The sequence below is a fragment of the Tamandua tetradactyla genome, chromosome 10 (genome assembly GCF_023851605.1).
Source record: "Tamandua tetradactyla isolate mTamTet1 chromosome 10, mTamTet1.pri, whole genome shotgun sequence".
In the NCBI taxonomy this organism is placed as follows: domain Eukaryota; kingdom Metazoa; phylum Chordata; class Mammalia; order Pilosa; family Myrmecophagidae; genus Tamandua; species Tamandua tetradactyla.
In genome coordinates, this window is record NC_135336.1 from 56,125,256 (window position 1) to 56,146,112 (window position 20,857).

Genomic DNA, 20,857 nt, shown 5'->3' on the forward strand with positions numbered 1-20,857 from the left:
GCTAACTTCATCATATTTTGATAAATAAGTGAAGATATTTCTCATAAGTATGGTACAAAATTCTAGGTAGGATTCCATTTATTCATATTTTAAAAAAACTTACGGGAAGAAGAGGACGACACTTAACAAGTTAGTGAGTTGATGAACAGTGTAAGCAAGGAAGCCTTGCTGAAAGCCTATGTGATAGATTCTTCCTGGTAGCCTATATACCTGCTGCATGCCTCACTTTCAACCCTGTCTTAACTGTGCCGTCTCTAAAATCAAGTACAATTCAAAAGCTGATACATGGGGAGAAAAAAAAAAGAGAGAGCAAGAAAAGAAGAGAACAGAAGAAAAGGAGGGAGGGAGCCTTGTTAACTTAAAATACATCAGTGGCCTAAAAATGAAAAAAAACAGTGCCAAGTTTATCTTTGGCCCCTTTAAAACACTGGATACTAACTTAAAAACAACAACAACAACAAAAACACACCACAACTCTTATGAGGGAAACTAAGTAAGAAGGCTTGTTACCATTCTACAAAGAAACTTCTTAGTTGGTTAGATTAATAGGCTGGTCCAGGTGGAAGTAGCAGGAATTTTGTAATTTCAATGTCAAAAAGTTTTAAAAACTGAACAAACTACCCCCTCCCTACTTCAAAACCAGATTCTTTCCATTAGAAAAATTTCCTAGTGAATGAAACAGCAAAGCCTGAATTTTTTGAGGCCAGATTACTCAGATTCCTTTCTTATCTCCTTTAGTGGTAAGTACTTCTGCCAACTGTGCTTCAAGGGCTGCCCTGACATATGGCATGAAAAAAGTTCAAATCCTCTATCATGTGTGTCAAATCTAGAGTTTCACATCAGTCTCCCCATCATTGAATACTGTTTAATTTTTCACTTTAATACTTTGAGCACCAGGAAGGCTTCTTTTATTATGAAAAATTACTTTTATAAAATATGGACAAAAAAGTACAAGATGAAATAAAACATACTGACATATAAAGAACAACAAGTTTCCTTAATACTTTGGTTGGAAAATTTGTAGCAGTGATTAAATACTGGTTATCCAATTCTGCATTGCATATAGGAAATTCTTACTATACTATGCAACACTAAGTAATTTTTACATGTGCCAGTTTCTAATTTACTTACATTAATCATCAATTTAAATGATTGTTTTGAAAACACCTCAGATTTAAACTCCATCATATTTATTATCTTTGATTTGATGTGTTAAATAATAGCTTGTTCTTAAATTTTACCCTAAATAACCAAGAGCTGATTATAGGCTTTTTTACAGGGAAGAAAATAGTTTTTCTACATAGATGCTTTATAACTATCAAATTTCATAAAAATTTAATAATGCCCACGTTATTAAAATGAAACACTGAAATGAACATAACAAAGTATGTAACCTGGCAAAGCTGATGGCTTTGTTTAAAAAATATTTATGTGTTGCTGAAACCCTGAAATACAGTAACCTGAAATACACTGAATATTTTCTCTCTCCTAGACCTGTTTTTGGTCTTAAACAGATGACCAGATTTTAAGTTATCTGTTTTAAAATTCTGGCATTTTGTTCTTTTGCTATAAGGAAAGAACACAGAAGACAACCTTTCCAAGTTAATGTAGTCTAAAAAACTGGAAAAGTTTACAAGTCATGGAATAAGGGAAGCTTTTTAAAGTGACATATCTAAAAGAGAAATAGAATTATAGTATCAAGAATGTCCCTTTATGATTTAAAAGATTGGTCCTCAAAATGTTCAAATTCTTCTAGACAAAAGACTTTTGAAACTTTTTTACAATTATATATTTTTTTACCCTTGACTCATCATAAGCCATTCAATTAAGCTAAATTAAAATTGATTTTAGCAGAAAGTGAAAATAGTGATTCAAAATACAAAAATTACCATTGATTTTTTTTTTTTTTAACATGGGCAGGCACCGGGAATCGAACCTGGGTCCTCTGGCATGGCAGGCAAGCATTCTTGCCTACAGAGCCACTGTGGCCCGCCCCCTACCATTGATTTTACAGTTTGAAACTGGTAACAAGTTAAACTAGAAAAAAGATACATAGAATTTTTACAAACAACGAGATTTCCAATTTTTTCCCTTCTCATCAGGGAAGTTTTATATCTGATATCAATGACATGAAACTTTGGTGATCTTTTAAAGTCTTCCAAAGCCTATACCTGGTGAACTTACTGGTGGTCTCCTTTGACTCTTTTCTTGTGAACTAAGTCATTGTTTTGATAATAGCATTAGTTGCCCTGGTTCAGGGTCCCTGCTGTGTAAACTGATACCCAAATTTAAGGATATCTGCATTTTCCTCAAGCATCTAAGCCATTTCCATTTCGACAACTGTCCCCAAGTGTTGCCTCTGATTGGTTATCTTGAGCTCTGCCAAGGTTTCATTATCTCTTAAAACATCAATAGGTGGTAGAATCCCAGTTCCTGTAATGAAGTTGGACTCCACATTTAAATTCTTCAAAGTTTTGTTCAGTTTCAGCATATCAGCAACAGCAACAGGGTCACTGTTCCGAGTAGCTGCAAGACTGAAGTATTACACATGTGTGCTGGTTTCTAAAGCCTTTGCAAAATTTTTTAGAGTTGGAATTGGGATATTTTTTAAATTATTCAAATTAACGTCAACAAGGCAAGCATCATTTACTTTAATTCTCTTTAAATTCTCTTCAACACTGGTTGGATTTTGTGGCTCAAACAATACTGGAAGAATCTATTCAGCTTTTAGCACATTTGAAAAACATTCTTGGTTGACACCATTACTGTTTGCCACTATATTACAGAATTGGGTATTTGTTATCAAACTGTGCATCCTAAGAATAGCTGCAAGATGACATAATTTTATATCAGAAGCACTTGCCAGGTCACTTTCAGTGTGTGCATGCGGCGTCCGCCCACCGTGGGATGGCGGCTGTCAAGAATTGGCTATCGCAAAACATATCCTCCTCCTTCAGATATAGACATGTTCCTGTTGTGGCTAACTTTATGAAGTGCTGTTTCTCAGAATTGGTAAGGCTATGCATGGCATAACATTGTAGTAGTTGGGTTTGGTGTAACCTTGTGTACAGTTCCTATTACAGAAATTGAAGTCTTTGTTTCTTAGTAATCATGCTTTAATGAGGAGGACAGTGTCCGTGGCATAGATAGCATGTCTACCTTTCTGTTGCAGACCACATATGCAATGATTGAGGCAATCACGTATACTAAGGCTGTTTACACCTTTATTTCTCTCTATTGGAAATATACAACTTTACTTGGGAAAGTGAATTCATAGGAGGAAGATGAAGTACGGCAGATGAAGATAGGAGCCAGAGTCGATATGACTTCAAAACAACAAGAATACTTTAAGTTGGAAATCACCTGGATGACTGCAGTTGGTCTTTCAGAGATGACAGCAGAAGCTGCATACCGAACTGGAGCAGATCAGGCCTCTATAAATGCCAGAAATCATATTCAGCTGGTGAAGTTGGAGGTGCAGGAGGTGCACTTGCTCTCCCAGAAGGCATAAACCAAGTTAGCAGAGGCACAGACAGAGGAACTCCACCAGAAAATGCAAAAGGAAGGGTAAGAGAGGGCAGAGCCAGAGCAGGGGGCTTACCTGCGGGAGGACTGAGGGTCTGAGACCACTGCCCATGTCTGCTCACACAGTGGGGAAAACATGGGTGGATGCCATCTAGTCTAAGGGTCATCACAGCTTGCCCTGCACAGAGAAGAGGCCTGCCACCCTGGGTCCACCAGCTTTGAGTTGTGAGTGCCTGACCTCTTACTTCCCTACCCCACCCATGGTCTCAGGCTTACACTGGACCCAGGTCTTGGCCTTCTGGCACCGCACCCTGTTTAACATTTCACCCATGAAGCATAGCTGCCTTCTCACCCACTGATCTTTATATCCCATACCTAAAACATCTCGCCAACTTGGGCCAGAGAGAGGGCACCTTTTGGTCATGCCCATAATTTCAGTAGCTGTTTAACCTCAGCTTTCCACCTTATTCACGTTTTCAAATATGATTCAGTATATGCTCTCTCCAAAGGGATTTGAGTTTTTTGGCGGCTGTCCTGTTTGTAAGATTTCGTTCTGTTTCTATGACTTCTCTAAATAAGGATGGCTCAGGCCAAGGAGTCAGGGTCTGTTATTAAGGGGAAAAATGCAGTGTCTACTTGGTGCTCTCAACAGGACTTATTATTTTTTTAAAAAAGGAGCACTTGTCAAAGCTTTTTCTAATTCTGGATCCAGAGATACCCTTTCTTCTGTAGAAGTCTGCACAGGTTTTTGCTCAGGAATAAATATTTTTCCTTTTTTTCTTTCAGAGTAAGGCACAAAGTCTTTCCTGTTCTTATGCTCCAGTGCTTCCTTCTTCAAATATGAAAGAAGGTGCTCTCTATCAAATAGACCTGTGGTAGACATTAAAGTCAGGTTCTTCTGCCAGAATGCTGCAGGCAGAAGGGCATTCTAAAGGTCAAAATCATCCAGAACAGTTTCCAGTTGTTTTAGTTCTATTTCTGATAGATTACCAAGGAGCTCATCTTCATCAAGGTCCTTGTATTTTTCTAAGTCCTTATGAAGGACTTATTTCTAATTTGTAGATAAGAAAACTAAGGCAAAAGAGATTAAGTAAATTCTACAACTAGTTAGTGTTCAAATCATGGCAGGGCCATGATCTGCAATGTAGAAAGTCACTTAATTTATGCTGTATTCAGTATAATCAGAAGTGATTTCTATATTTTTCTTAAAGTCACCCGCTGGGGCTGCTGATTTCCTTCACAGACCATCTGGGACTGCCGACTGCTTGGCGCTGCTCGGTTCCCAGCATGCACCCGTTTGCCTCATCTGTGTCCCAGGGGGTTGCTGGACTCACTTGCTTCCAGCTCTCCCAGTTCCTAGTCATGACCATTTAATCCTCACCAGAGTAGTAAAGTAAAAGCTACTATTCCTTTGATATAAATGTGGACAAAAGGAAGCAATCATGTTAAATAGACTTAAAGATTCCTTTCTTGTCACAATACTAACAAGTTTTTCTCTCACTGGCATTATACATTTTTAAAACCAAGTAGTATTGTAGACATTTTAAAAATTAAAAATGAGCACAAAAGTATCAATGCAGAAACTGGACTGAATGTCCTTTGTAACTATTTAATATCCAATTAATATTTCAGTGATTCTATATCCCCTCTTTAGAAGGCTACTTGCAACTTATGTAGAAAAGAAAACTAGTTACATAATAATGTGAAAGACGTATAAAAACTACAAATAGTTTCTTTTATCACACTGACCAAGTGACAATTTAGATGAAAACTGAGAAGGTAAATGCTTCCAGAAGACATTGGACACACAGCACATATTTCTCCAGGAGTAAATCCTTACACATTTTTTAGAATACAGTAGAATGTTTCTGAATAAAAAAAAATATACGGATTTTAGAATGAGCAGAGACTCAGCATCAAGGGATTGAGAAAACCTTTTCGATCAAAAGGGGGAAGAGTGAAATGAGACAAAGTATCAATGGCTGAGAGATTCCAAACAGTCAAGAGGTTATCCTGGAGGTTATTCTAACACATTAAGTAGATATCACTTTGCTATTCAAGATATAATGGAGAGGCTGAAGGGACCTGCCTGAAAATGTAGAGCTGTGTTTCAGTAACCATGTTTCTTGATGATTGTATAATGATATAACTTTCACAATGTGACTATGTGATTGTGAAAACCTTGTGTCTGATGCTCCTTTTATCTACCTTGGTAACAGATGAGTAGAACATATGGAATAATAAATAATAGGGGGAACGAATGTTAAAATAAATTTCATTTGAAATGCTAGTGATAAATGAAAGGGAGGGGTAAGGGGTATGGCATGTACAATTTTTTTTCCTGTTTTCGTTTTATTTCTTTTTCTGTTGTCTTTTTATTTCTTTTTCTGAATTGATGCAAATGTTCTAAGAAATTATCATGATGGTGAATATGCAACTATGTGATGATATTGTGAATTACTGATTATATATGTAAAATAGAATGATCATATGTTAGGAATGTTTGTGTTTCTTTCTTGTCATTTTTTTTAATTTAAAAATTAATTAAAAAATTTAAAAAAATACACAGATTTGATCTAGGAATCATCAAATGAGATACTGACTGCTACGCTAATGGTGAGAAAAACACGTGATGAGCCTAATATGTTTATATGGTACTTAATTTAAAGAGAATTTCACACACAGTCTTTATAAAACTCTGTGAGATGTACAAGGTAGTATGACCTAATTTATCAAACTGACGTTTACAAAAGAGTCTCTGGCTTCCCCAAAGTTATAGAGCTAATTAATCTAATTAATCTGCTACCCTAATCTAATACCAGGAAAAGGACTGCAAGCTTTACCATTGTTATACCCTGAAGCAAATATTAAAAGTGCTAAAATAAGTATAGAATCTGGGGCAATAAGATATATGATGCTGCATGCATATATTTTATCATTCCAACTGGCCCAATAACCACATACCTTTAGACACTTAATATAAAGAAATAAGAATTAATAGGTCTGAAACTATGACTCTCAGAATCATGAGTTTGGAAATACGGTATTTGAATATTGGTCATTTTACAGAGCATAAATTCTTCACCTGTTAAAACACTGTTGCACAGCATTTATGGTGAGGTAAATGAAGGCAAATATATCATCATGAGACACAACTTGAATATCTTCATCACAGATTGGCATTTAAACATGGTTTTAAAGAATTTAAACAAATCAGACTCAACAGAAACGCAAACATAGTGAATCCTTATTAAAATCCCAAATAATTTTGGTAATTCAGTTAATCATAATTTGTATTTGCTTGTACAATGCTAAAAAGTAGATTAAAATACCAATTTTCTCAGAAATGTGTTGAGAAAATTAGTGCACAATTAGTCTAAATCAAAAGGAATTTTATTCTGCAGTATTTGATTGTCATTCATCCTCAACTTCTTGAAACATTGTTTCACTTAGGATTTCCTGGACACTACTTTCTTTGTTCATCTCCTATTCCTTTGAAGTTTTTTTAGCCTCCATATTTTCTTTCCCTTTTCTTCCTATTCCTTAAATATTAGTCCTTCCTAGCACTCTATCCTTGGTTTACTTTTTTCCTAAAACTAGGGGCTTAAATGTTATCTCATTCAATCTTTCAATTAGGTACAGAGACAAGAATTACTATTTCTACTTTGCAGATTAGTAAACTAAGGCAAAAGAGTTAAGTAAATTCTACAAGGTGAGATAGTGTCCGAACCAGGACTCCAATACAAGCAATACAGCTCTCCAGCTCAAGCTCTTAACTACAGTCATTCTTGATAACTTTTCTTTCCCACTCTAGAGCCAGTCACCAAATTCCAGTCTCCACTGAAAATATCTTGCAAATTTGACCACTTGTTTCTGTATCTTCCTCCAATTCACTTAGTTAAGGCCTTCATTATCCACATCTCAATTATTGTAAAATCTTTCAAATGTTTTCTTATCAAAGGATTTTCTTATTTATTCTCTTTGCATCCTTCAATATTATCTGATCAAGGGGCAGACACTTCTAATTGTTCTCCAATATCTGTTCTTACTTCCTTCTATAGAAATGGACATACAGCTACCCAGCTAAGGATGCAATTTTTAAACTGCACTGTACTACAGTAAAGGTAGCCATATGACTAAATTTGACCCATGACCCATGAGATGTGAGTGGAAGTAATAGGTACAACTTCTAAGCAATGTCCTTCCTACTAGCTGCAATGTAGATTCAACAGTGAGAGCTAGAATACCCACTCTAGAGTGTGAGATGAAAGATAGATTGGGCCTGGATCCCTGATGAATGTAGAGTTGCCAAAACAATCCTGCCAACACTTTTGTTTAAGTTAGTAATTTTTTCAGTCTTTCTCCCTCTCTCTTGTTCTTAACTGATTATCATATTTTATATCAGAAATGCTGTTACTATGGCGGAATCTAAAATATAGAACTAGCTCAACAATCAAGGATAGGCAGTAAGGTCATAAATATTATAGGTTAGAAAGCAAGTAAACCTATGACATGGCAAAACATTTAATAAAATCATTGCTTATGATATCTTGGAAGACAGACCACATACCAACAAAGCTTATATATCTGGTCACTAGAAGAAAATCTCAAAATGTTCATTTTAATAAGAAAGGATGTAGGAAATATCTGGAGAATTTGCTAAGGATCTTTTGCTAAGGAAGGCTCTCTGCTTATGGATCTTATATTGCAGAATTATGAAACCCACAAGTTTCTATAACAAAAAGTAAAACAGTGATAAAAAGGTAGGTATGAACAGGCAGCTCTTTCAAAGATAAGACAGTGGTCTCAAGCCTGTCTTAAACACTTCTGAGTACATGTTCTTGTCCAGAAAATGGGAGTTGGCCCCAAAACAAATATTACTTTTGTATTTCACCCTATTAAGGCCTAAGATTGCCTCCTGGTAGCCACTATTAAAGTAAGGGAGAAGGGGGACTGGCAGAGAACAAAGGCCTTCATAAAAATAACCACTGTTCTCAGCTTAAAAACAAGATACCTTGATTACTGCCATATGAAACCACCAGAAACAGACTGAAAGTTTATAAAATTTTGGAGGAAACTAAATAGCCAAAGTAATCATAACCCTACAAAGCCTGTTTCTGTTTGAATATCTACAGCAATTACCCTGTCCTTAAAACACAGAAAGAGGTAGTAAGGCTGCAAAAGCTATAAAACACTAAAGACTGAGTAATTCCTGTCTATTATCAGCAACAAGACAAGCATACCATATTAGTTAGGGTTCTCTAGGGAAACAGAACCAACATGAGATAACTGTAAATATGAGATTTTATAAAAGTGTTTCATGCAACTGTGGGGATGTAAGAATCTGAATTCCATAGGGCAGGCTGTAAGCTGACAGCTCTGATGAAGGTCTTCAATGAATCCCCCAGGAGAGGCTGGCTAGCTGAAGTGGAGAGAGAGAGAGAGAAGTCTCTTCTGACTTCTCCTTTAAAGCCTCTGACTGATTAGATTAAACAGCACTAACTGCAGAAGACACTTCCCTTGGCCAACTGCAGATATAATCAACCATGCATGCAACCAATGTGCTGAAAAACCAGCCTTCTGGTTTATTAACCAATACAAATGTTCTTGTAATAAACTGTTAGGCCAGTGCTTGCTTGACCAGACAACTGGACACCATCACCTGCCCAAGTTGACACATGAACCTAAGCGTAAGTCCATTCCTTATCAAGTTGGCAGTTGATAAGGTGACACATCACCTTTCTGTCTCTGCAAACACTGAGCTCTGTTGGTCTACGGTTTTAGTTCCAAAAGGAGGTTGGAACTCCAGATAGGGAAGCATAAGTCTGTTGGCAGTTTAAGGTGACACATTACCTTAAACCATATTTAATCTCTAAACAGAACAAAATAAGACATATTTTTCACCTAACAATACTCAATTGTTCTGAGTACAATTGGAAATGCACTAAATTTCCCCAGAATAAGGTGCAAGTCCTTGGTAACATTAATTCTTGAACTTGATATTCTATAACTTAAATACTATGACATGAACAATATAACATACAATAAGCAGATAAATTAGAGAAGAAAACAAAGATATGTGCTTTATGTACAAATACAAACAAATATAACAAAGCAAGGAACAAATATTCATACCACTACAGTCCTTATTTCTGTGTCAGGTCACACTGTCATAGTTCATATTTATCACTTACCTTCTTCCACTACCCTTTCTCCCTAAGTCAGCACTTCAGTTAGCCATGGTTCTTTGACTGGTAGGGTGACCCAAACCTTCATTCCTGAAGTCTCTGGGTCATTGATAGTCCTACCTGGATTGCGTTGTTATAGTTTTCCATTGACTTTAAACACACGGCATAGTAATACTAAGAGATGCCCTAGAGGATCTCCTGTATTCCAGGAAAATTCTTCATTATCTCCACTGTATAGTTACAGTTCTATTTCCTCTTGATAGGATCAACTAACCAAGCCAGTACAGTAAATCCTTTCCTTGCTTGTTGATTCAGAGGCATGAGAAGCCCAAAGTGGCCAGGTGGTAGTACTACCTTCCAGTTCAACCAAATTATTATTGTGTGTCCTAGTAGAAGCACTCCTCCTTTTGGAACTAAGAACTGTAGACCAACAGAGCCCAATGTTGCAGGGACAGAAAGTAAAAATATTCCTAGTGGAACACTAGGAGTGAGAGTGAATGCTGCCAATCTCATTTCCATTCCATGATTCTTGGAACTGTGAATACTGGTGTTTTAGTTTGCTAATGCTGGTGGGGTACAATATACCAGAGATGGGTTGGCTTTTAAAAAGGGGATTTATTTAGTAACAAGTTTTCAGTTCTAAGGCTATAAAAATGTCCAAATTGGACTTCTGGGAAGATGGCCGAATAGGGTAGCTTGAGATTAGCCTTGCTCCATGAAAAAGTTAGAGAAGGGACAGGAAGGTGACTGAGGTGATGATTCGGGAGTGTGGCTGACCTGGGAGAGTCTTCTGTCCACTTAGGGCAGTCCTAGTTGCAGAGGCTGAGCAACTGAGAGGCAGAAAGCTGGAGCCTGGCGTGGAGGCACAGAGCCCATGAGAGTGTATGGACAGGAGCCAGGGACTAGGAAGTAAGCCAGGCCGTGTCCTTGGGTACGCTACCCTCACAAGCACTGCCCCATGACCAACGACTCACCCCATACCCTATGGACCCGAACCCCATCACCCACTCCCATTTCCTGCACTCCAGGTGCTTCCACCCCACCAGCCCCCAGTGCACGTTACCTGCCACATACTTCACCTTAAGTGCAGCCCAACTCCCCTCTCCTGCATCCCTCCCAAGTACTTTGTCCCCCCTCCCTGTTCCCCGCAGGCTATTGTCAGTGCATAAAGTTTGCAGGCACTAACCTCCATACCCAGGCTACCCCTGTCCCCCTCCCCATAGTGTCACACAGCCTCACCCAATCCCCCCTGAGTTCTGTGCATCAGTATGGCACTCCTACACCCACACATATATACAGGCCTCGATTCATGTCATTCAGCTCTGGGAACCTCAGTTTACAGCATTCCTAGAACTGCACAGGCTCACGGCCCTCAGCCACACTTTCCAACTGCGAAAAAGTGCTGACCTGAGCAGCTGTGTCACATATGCCACAAATCCATGAAGGCGTAATGCCAACGTGCTGCCACAGTTTTATATATGTGCACAAATGGCCCCATGCCTTAGACCAGCATACACCAGGGTTACACCCCCCAGACTGGTGCACCCAGACAGCTACCTCTTCCGTGGCCACTGGATCTCCACATTCACAAACACCAGCATAACATACCCAACCTGCGCCTATACTTGCCCTGAAAAAATCACGGCACTGAGTGCCCCACCCTGTATATTGCTCCCTGCTGTACAACCATCCCATAAACAAAAGGCCTTAGACTACTGAAAGAAATCAAATTCCAAAATAAATCAATCAGGATATTTACATGCCATGAAGACAGGAGAAGATCACTAAGTATATCAAAATGCAGACAGATATAGCCCTGCTTAAATACCAAATTAAAACAACAGAGGAGACATAGATATTGGAACAACTAATCAAAGATGTTCATACAACTCTACTTAATAAGTGGGATAGCAAATGACATAAAGGAAATCAGGAAGACAGCAGAAGAGCATAACGAGGGATTTGAAAGAATAAATAGAGAAATAGCAGATAGCACAGAGATTAAAGGCTCTGTTGACCAAATAAAAAACATACTAGAGGTACACAACATCAGATTTGAAGAGACATAAGAAAGTATAAGTGATATAGAGGACAGGATATTTGACTTCAAAGACTCAAAACAGGAAATGGCAAAAAAGATGGAAAAATTTGAATTGGATCTTAGGGAAATGACAGACTAAACAAAGCATGCAAATGTCCCAGAAGAGAAGAGTTAAGGGTTAGGAAGAGTAGTTGAGGATATAATGGGGGAAAACTTTCCAACCCTCATAAACGACATAAATAGACAAGTGAAAGAAGCACAACGAACTCAAAACAGAATAAATCCAAATAGGTCATCCCCAAGGCATATACCAATCAGTCTGTTAAATGTTAAAAAGAAGAAGAAAATCCTGAAGCCGGCAAGAGAGAAAAACAATCAATTACATACAAGGGAAACCAAATAAGACTAAGGTCAGACTACACAACTAGCACCCTGGAGGTGAGAAGGCAGTGGTATGATATATTCAAGATCCTGAAAGAGAAAGACTTCCAGCCAAGAATTCCGTACCCAGCCAAATTGTCCTTCAAAACTGAAAGAGAGATTAAAGTTTTCACAGACAAAGAAGTCCTGAAAAAATATGTCAAGAGACCAGTCCTACAAGAAATACTAAAAGGAGTTCTGCCAGTTGAAAAAAAAAAAAAAAGACAGGAGAGGGAGGTCTGGAGGAGGGCTCAGAATTGAAGAGTACCACTAAGGGTAATTTAAAGAATACAGAGAGAAAGAGGGAAAAGAATATATAGATCTGAGAAATAAAATAAAAAAGATAAGTTGTGGATTCAAGAAATGCTTTTTCAGTAATAACTTTGAATGTTAATGGACTAAACTTACTAATTAAAAGATACAAATTGGCAGAATGGATTAAGAAACATAATCCAGCTATATGCTGCTTACAAGAGACTCATCTTAGACACAAGGATACAAATAGATTGAAAGTGAAAGGATGGAAAAAGATTTTCCATGCAAGTTGGAACCAAATGAAAGCAGGAGTAGCTATATTAATATTGGACAAAATAGACTTTAAATGTAAAGCCATCATAAGAGATAAAGGTGGACATTATAAACTAATTAAAGGGTCAATTCACCAAGAAGATATAACAATCATAAATATTTATGCTCCCAGACAAGGAGCTCCAAAGGACATGAGACAGACATTGGCAAAACTGAAGGGAGCGACAGATGTTTCAATAATACTAGTACGAGACTTCAATATATCACTCTCCTCTATAGATAGAACAACCAGACAGAAGATCAACAAGTAAACAGAGAAGTTAAATAATTTGATAAATGAATTAGATCTAACATATACATATAGGTCATTGCACCACAAAGCACAAAGATATACATTCTTTCCTAGTGCTCATGAAAAATTCTCCAGGATAGATGATATGCTGGGCACACAACAGGTCTTTAGAAATTTAAAAACAATGAAATTATTCAAAGCACTTACTATGTATGATCACAATGGGATGAAGCTGGATCTCAATAACCATCAAAATGAGAACATTCACAAATATGAAGATTAAATAACACTCTCAAACAACCAGAAGACACTGCTAGAGAAATCAGTAGCTATCTGCAGACAAATGAAAAGGAGAATACAACTTATGAGAACTTATGGGATGTGGTAAAGGCTGTGCTGAGAGGGAAATTTATTGTCCTAAATGCCTATATTAAAAAACAGGAAAGAGCAAAAATCGAGGACTTAATAGCACACCTGAAGGAACTTGAGAAAGAACAGCAAACTAACCCCAAAGCAAACAGAAGAAGAGAATTAACAAAGCAGAGATAAATGAATGGGAGAACAAAAGGACAACAGAAAGAATCAATAAGACCAAAAGTTGGTTCTTTGAAAAAATCAATACAATTGATGGGCCACTAGCAAGACTGACAAAGAAAAAAACAAGAGAGGATGCAAATAAACAAAATCAGAAATGAGAAGGGGTGTGTTATCATAGATGCTGAAGAAATAAATCATAAAACGATACTATGAACAACTATATGCCAATAAGGTAGACAACTTAGATGAAACAGACAAATTCCTGAAACAGACAAATTCCTGAAGACACACAAACAAGCTATACTGACTCAGGAAGAAACAGAAGATCTCAACAAACCAATCACAAGTAAAGAGATTCAATCAGTCATCAAAAATCTACAAAGAAAAGCCCAGGGCCAGATAGCTTCACAGGGGAATTTTATCAAACATTCCAAAAAGAACTAACACCAAGCCTGCTCAAACTTTTCCAAAAACTTGAGGAAAAAGAAACTTTACCTAAATCATTTCATGAAGCTTTTATCATTTAAATACCAAAACTGGGTAAAGATGCTATGAGAAAGGAAAACTACAGACCAATCTCCCTAATGAACATAGATGTAAAAATTCTCAATAAAATATTAGCAAATCAAATCCAACAGCACATTAAAAGAATTATATACCATGACCAAGCAGGTTTATACCAGGAATTCAAGGATGGTTCAACACAAGAAAACTAATTAATGTAATACAGCACATTAACAAATTGAAAGGGAAAAATCACATGATCATATCAATTGATGCTGAAAAAGCATTTCACAAAATTCAGCATCCTTTTCTGATAAAAACACTCCAAAAGATAAGAATCAAAGGTAACTACCTCAATATCATAAAGGGAATATATAAAAACCCAATAGCCAGCGTCATACTCAATGAAGAGAGATGGAAAGTTTTCCCTCTAAGATCAGGAACAAGATAAGGATGCCCACTGTTGCCACTATTATTCAACACTGTGTTTGAAGTTCTAGCTAGAGCAATCAGGCAGGGCAAAGAAATAAAAGGCATACAAATTGGAGAAGAAGAAGTAAAACTCTCATTATTTGCAGATGATATGATACTATACTAGGAAGATCCTGAGAAATCTGAAGCAAAGTTACTTCAAATTCAGCAAGGTGGTGGGATATAAAATTAATGTGCAAAAATCAGTAACATTTCTATACACAAATAATGACTTAACTGAGGAGTGAGTTAAGGAAAAAATGCCATTCAAAATTGCAATTAAAAGAATCAAATACTTAGGAATGAATTAACTAGGGACCTTAAGGACTTGTACACAGAAAACTACATAGCATTACTAAAAGAAATCAAAGGAGATCTAAATAGGTAGAAAGACATTCCCTGCTCATGGATAGGAAAGGCCAAATATAGTTAAGATGTCAATTCTCCCCAAATTGATCTACAGATTCAACTCAGTACCAATCAAAATTCCAACAACCTATTTTGAAGATTTTGAAAAGCTAATTTCCAAATTCATCTGAAAAGGAAAGAGACCCCAAATAACTAAAAGTATCTTTAAAAAGAACAAAGTGGGAGAATTAACAGTCCCTGACTTTAAAACCTATTATAAAATCACAGTGGTCAAAACACCATGGTATGGCACAAAGACAGAAGCACTGACCAATGGAATCATACTGAGAGTGCAGAAATAGACCACCAAATCTATGGTCAACTCATTTTTGAAAAGGCCCCCAAATTTTCTGAACTGGGACAAAATAGTCTTTTCAATAACTGGGCATGGAAGAACTGGATATCAACAGCCAAAAGAATGAAAGAGGACCCCTATCTTATACCCTACACAAAAAATAAATTCAAAATGGATCGAACATCTAAATATAAGAACTAGCACCATAAAGCTTTTAGAAGAAAATGCAGGGAAACATCTTCAAGAGCTAGTAATAGGATTTAACTTCCTAAACTTTACAAAGAAAGCATAAGCAACAAAAGAAAAAACAGATAAATGGGAACTCCTCAAAATCAAGTTCTTCTGCACCTCAAAAGACTTTGTCAAAAGGCAAAGAGGCAGCTAACTTAAAGGAAGAAAATATTTGGAAATCACCTATGAGAAAAAGGCTTGATTTCCTGTATATACAAAGAAATCATACAACTCAACAACAAAAGAACAAACAATTCAATTATAAAATGGGCTAATGATATAAATAGGTATTTTTCTGAAGCGCAAATACAGATGACTCAAAAGTACATGAAGAGATGCTCATTTTCACTGGCTATAAGGGAAATGCAGATCAAGACTACAATGAGACACCATCTCACACCCATAAGAATGTCTGCTATTAAACAAACATGAAACTATAAATATTGGAGAGGATGTGGAGAAATTGGACACTTATGCACTGCTGGTGGGAATGTATAATGGTGTAGCCACTATGAAAGACTATTTGGTGGTCCCTTAGGAAACTAAATATCGAGTTGCCCTATGGCCCAGCAATAGCACTACTTGGTATATACCCAGAAGAGCTGAAAGCAATGACACAAACAAACATTTGCACACCAATGTTCACAGCAGCATTATTTACAATTGCCAAAAGATGGAAACAAACCAAATGCCTATCAATAGATGACTGGATCAAAAAAATGTGGTATATACATACAATGGAATATTATGCAGCAGTAAGAAAAAATGACATTCTGAAGCACATGACAAAATGGATGACCCTAGAGGACATAATACTGAGCGAAATTAGCCAGACACAAAAGGATAGATACTGTATGATTCCACTTTTATGACCACCATAAAGGTATAATCAGAGGTTTATAATACAGAATATAGAGGACTTAGAGATACATAGAAGCTAGAGATGGGTGCTAATGAGGTTGAACTCCGGTATAAGGGAATGGATAGGAATGAAGATGGTTCTCTAGTTGGTCTATAAGCATTTTACCTTATTAGGGATGAACAAGATTGGAAGGATTTGTATAGACCTACATGTCCCACTTATTAACACTAGAAATATGAATTAGTTTTTGCAAGAATTACTTCAAAGACATGATTCTTGTACAAAGAGTGCTGAAGTTCAGGGTACAAGGAAAATACTGCCATTGCAAGCTATGAGCTATGTTCAAAAGGAAACCATCAACACAACCACAGTAACAGCAGAGGTAAATAATGGGGGGAGGGACAAGAGTTAAGGGGAGGTTCAGATTTCCTATTTGGGTGTGTTTATTGGTTTTCCTTCTCTTAGGAAAAACTAAATTATCTAAAATTGAGAATGCTGATGAACTGTGGACTTTTGACCCTATACATGATGCCCGATGAATGCAGGTGGCTGTAGGATACACTGATGGAGAAGTAGATTGGCAAATGATGAGGACATGTCCTCAATCATGAGGCTTACTCTTGCGAAGCTTATGTAGGTAGCATAGAAGCTTAGACTACCTATAGGTATGCCTAACAGTTACTTCTGGAGGACCTCTATTGTTACTCAGATGTGGCCTCAGTCTCTCTAGTTGGAATCTCTCAGCCCAACTCTTCAAGTTAAATCATTGCCCTCTCCCCTATGTGGAACATGACAAATAGGAGTGAAAGTCTCCATGGAGATGTGGGAGAGGACTTCCAGGGATGAATGCAGACCTGGCACCGTGGGATCAACAATTACATCCTGACCAAATGGGGGAAAAGAAGTATAACTGATAAAATATCAGTGGCAGAGAGTTCAAATAGAGTCGAGAGGCTACTCTGGAATCTGCTCTTATACAAGCTTCAGGTAGACCTTGCTACCTATCATAACCTGCCAACCTTCAACCAGGAACATTCCAGCTAATCCTAAAGACATCTAGGGCAATTTATAAGATTCCACAAGGGTTCCAGGCACTGGAGTAACTTGCCAGAAATCTACAACCTCCAGATGGGTCCCTGATCCAGATAAGTCTTGAAACCTAGCCCAGCCTCTCCCGAACATCAGATAGTCCCATCTCCCTACCCCATATTAGTGACATACCCTACCAATATGAAAAATTTAGAGAGGGATGGAAAGATCAAAGGTAATGGTGGAATTATACACAGAAGATAGGATTTAAGAAATGAATATGAATGCTGAATCATTAAATTGATACCTCTTATAGTTCCCAGTATTTTAAAAGAGCTAGAAGAAAAAAACTAAAATTGTGGAATTGTAACCCATATCAAACTCTGAAATATGTTCTACAACTCAGCGTGGTGCTGTATGTTGAAATTTATAGCTTTTTTGCATATATGTTATTTTTAACAAAAAAAGTAGGAAAAAAAAGTTGATTGTGATGATAAAACAATATTTAAGCCTTCTAGCCACCTATATTCTGGAGCAGCTAAAAGGAAAAATAGGACAGGATAGTATGGTAGCTCATGACAAACTTGTGATCTGTCCTATAATTACTTGTTGAAGAGTGCTTTGAAGACTATCGCTTTTTTATTTCTTTGCCTTGTATATATGTTACACCATACAATAAAAAAAGGTAAAAAAAAAAAAAAAAAAAAAAGTCCAAAGTAAGGCATCCAGAGAAAGAGACCTTGACTTCAACAAAAAGACTGAATGGTGTTTGGGATGTCTCTGTCAGCTGGGAGGCACGTGGCAACTTCTGCTGGTCCCTTGCTCCTGGGATCCATTGCTTTTCCATTTCCCTTTCCAAGCTCCTACACATAGGCCTCACTCTCCCTCTAAATGCTGGTGTGAGCTGCAACATGGGGGCATGTTGTGCGGGGGATTACTTTTTTCTCAGCTCCACCCTCTCCAAGCATGGGGGCAGCAGCTGGACTCTCTGCCATTTCCTCAGCCCTAGGTTTACATGCTCCACCTTCTCTGAGGCCTGGGGCAGCAAAAGTCTTTCTGAGCACCTAGGTAGAAGGCCCACCCTTTGCCTTTGGGGCAAACTCACCCTCACCAAGTGCTCTCCTGACAGAAGGTTTCTTGGCTTCAGAGCTTAGCTTCCACGGTTCTGTGTCTGAAGTCATTTTTCCTTCCATCTGTCCCTTTTGTCCCTTTTAGTCTAGACTGGCAGTGGTTCCAGATCCCACAACAGTCTTGTCGATTTTCTTTGTGGTATGTAGGGATCATAATCATTAGACAACAGGAATTTTCACAAATCCTTTCTGGATAACTCCATCTCCAGTTTTTGTTTGTCCTGTAATGGCTGTCTTCCTCCATGTTTGGTTAAACGGGCCCTTTACTGGGGTCTCACTTTCTGGAAGCCCAGAATTTTTCAAACCTCCAATTTCTGTTTTCTTTGTCCCCAGGAGTTCAATTCTTAACTCTTTCCTGTTGCATTTTACTGTAAGCTTCAGGAGCAACCGGGCTGCAACACTTTAGTTTGGAAATCTCTTCTGCTAAATATTTACGTTCGTTGCTCTCAAATTCTGCCTTCTAAAATTCCAATTCCAGCACCTAATTTTGCCAAATTTTCTGCCATTTGCAAACAAGGGTTGCTTTCCTTCCAGTTTTCAATGACACATTCATTATTTCTGTCTGAAGTCTCATCAGATGTATCTTTAGAGTCCACATTTCTACCTATAGTCTCCTCAAAATATTCTAGTCCTTCTCTATCAAGCACCTCAAAACTCTTCCAGAATCTTCCCTTTATCCATTTAAAAAGCTATTTCAAAATCTGTACCAGTATCAAAACCTGCTTTGGATTGCTAAAGCTGCCAGAATGCAAAATACCAGAAATGGGTTGGTTTTTACTAAAGGAATTTATTACCTTACAATTTTATAGTTCTAAGCCTGAGAAAATGTCCAAATTAAGGCATCAACAAGAGGTTACCTTCATTCAAGAAAAGTTGATGCCATGTAGAACACCTCTGTCAACAGGGAAGGTACAAGGCTGGTTTTTGCTCATCCCTTGTTCTTGGGCTCCATTGCTTTCAGCCTCTATTCCTGTGGGAGTTCCTCACTGTCTCTCCTGGGCTGGCTTTCATCTCTTGCCTTCCCTTGGCTCTCTCTAAGTTTTGGCTTGCTTAGATCTCTTGGGAAGGCAAAAGTTGACATCTGCTGGACTCTCTGCCTGAGTCTAGCCATCTGCTCTCTCTGTCGGCACTCCAAGCATCTCCAAACATGTATCTCAATCAGCTCTGAAGCAAACTGTTCTCCAAGTATTTGCATTTGAGGTTTCTCCAAGATGTTTCTCCTTTAAAAGGACTCCACAAACTAATCAAGACCTAACATGAATGGATGGAGTCACATCAGCATCCAATCAAAAGATCACAAGTACAAATTGGGTATGCCACATATCTATGGAAGTAATCTAATCAAAAGTTTCCACCCTACAATATTGAATCTGGAATAAAAGAAGTGGCTGCCCCCACAAGATTTGATCACAATCAAAACATGGCTTTTCTGGCAGTACCTAATAGTTTCAAACCAGCACAGTGCCATAATTGAGTATTTAAAAGGCCATTCCACCATTCTATCAACAAGCTGCCTCTGGATGAAGGGGAACATGGTTAAGACCAGAGAATTCCATGAGCATGTGCCCATTACTACACTTCATTTGCTATGAAGTGGGTTCCTTGATCAGAAACAATACTGTACGGAATACCATGATGGTGGATAAGGCATTCCGCATGTCCCCAGATGGTAGTTTTGGCAGAAGCATTGCATGCAAGGAAGGCAAATGCATATCTGGAATATGTGTCTGTTCCAGTTAGAACAAACTGCTGCCTCTTCCATGATGGAAGTGATCCAATGTAATCAACCTGCCACCAGGTAGCAGGCTGATCACCTTGGGGAATGGTGCCATATCAGGGGCTGAGTGTGGGTGTCTGCTGCTGGCAGACTGGCGCACTCAGTGACTATAGCCAGGTTGGCCTTGGTGAGTAGAAGTCCATGTTGCCCCATGCATATGTTCATCCCTACCACAATGACCACTTTGTTCATGAGCCCATTGGGCAATGACAGGAGTGGATGGGGAAAGAGGATTACTTGAATCCACAGAATGGGGACATCTTATCCACTTGATTATTAAAACTTTCTTCTGCTGAAGTCACCCTCTGGTGAGCAATCACATGAAACACAAGTATTTTCATGTTTTTGCCTACTCAGAAAAGTCTATCCATATACCTCTTCACCAGATCTCTTTGTCACCAATTTTCCAATCAAGCCCCTGACCATCCAGCCAAACCATTAGCAACAGCCCAAAAGTCAGTGTACAAACACACCTCTAGCTAATTCTTCCAAGCAAAATGAACAACCAGGGGCACTACTCGAAGTTCTGTCCACTGGGAGGATTTCCCCTCGCCATCGTCCTTCAAGAACATCCCAAAAAGGCACACTGCAGCACTGCAAGTGTCCATTTTTGCATGGT

At 38.0% G+C, this 20,857-nt stretch overlaps 1 protein-coding gene and 2 pseudogenes across 3 annotated transcripts in view; 1 reads left to right on the plus strand and 2 right to left on the minus strand.

The window, feature by feature from the left end:
- The window catches only part of NSUN3 (NOP2/Sun RNA methyltransferase 3), a 100,532-nt gene that overhangs the window by 19,701 nt on the left and 59,974 nt on the right, over window positions 1–20,857 (minus strand). The window lies entirely within an intron of this gene.
- Window positions 938–20,846, minus strand: LOC143648856 (tropomodulin-3 pseudogene; annotated as a pseudogene).
- On the plus strand, window positions 2,908–3,616 carry LOC143648495 (diablo IAP-binding mitochondrial protein pseudogene; annotated as a pseudogene).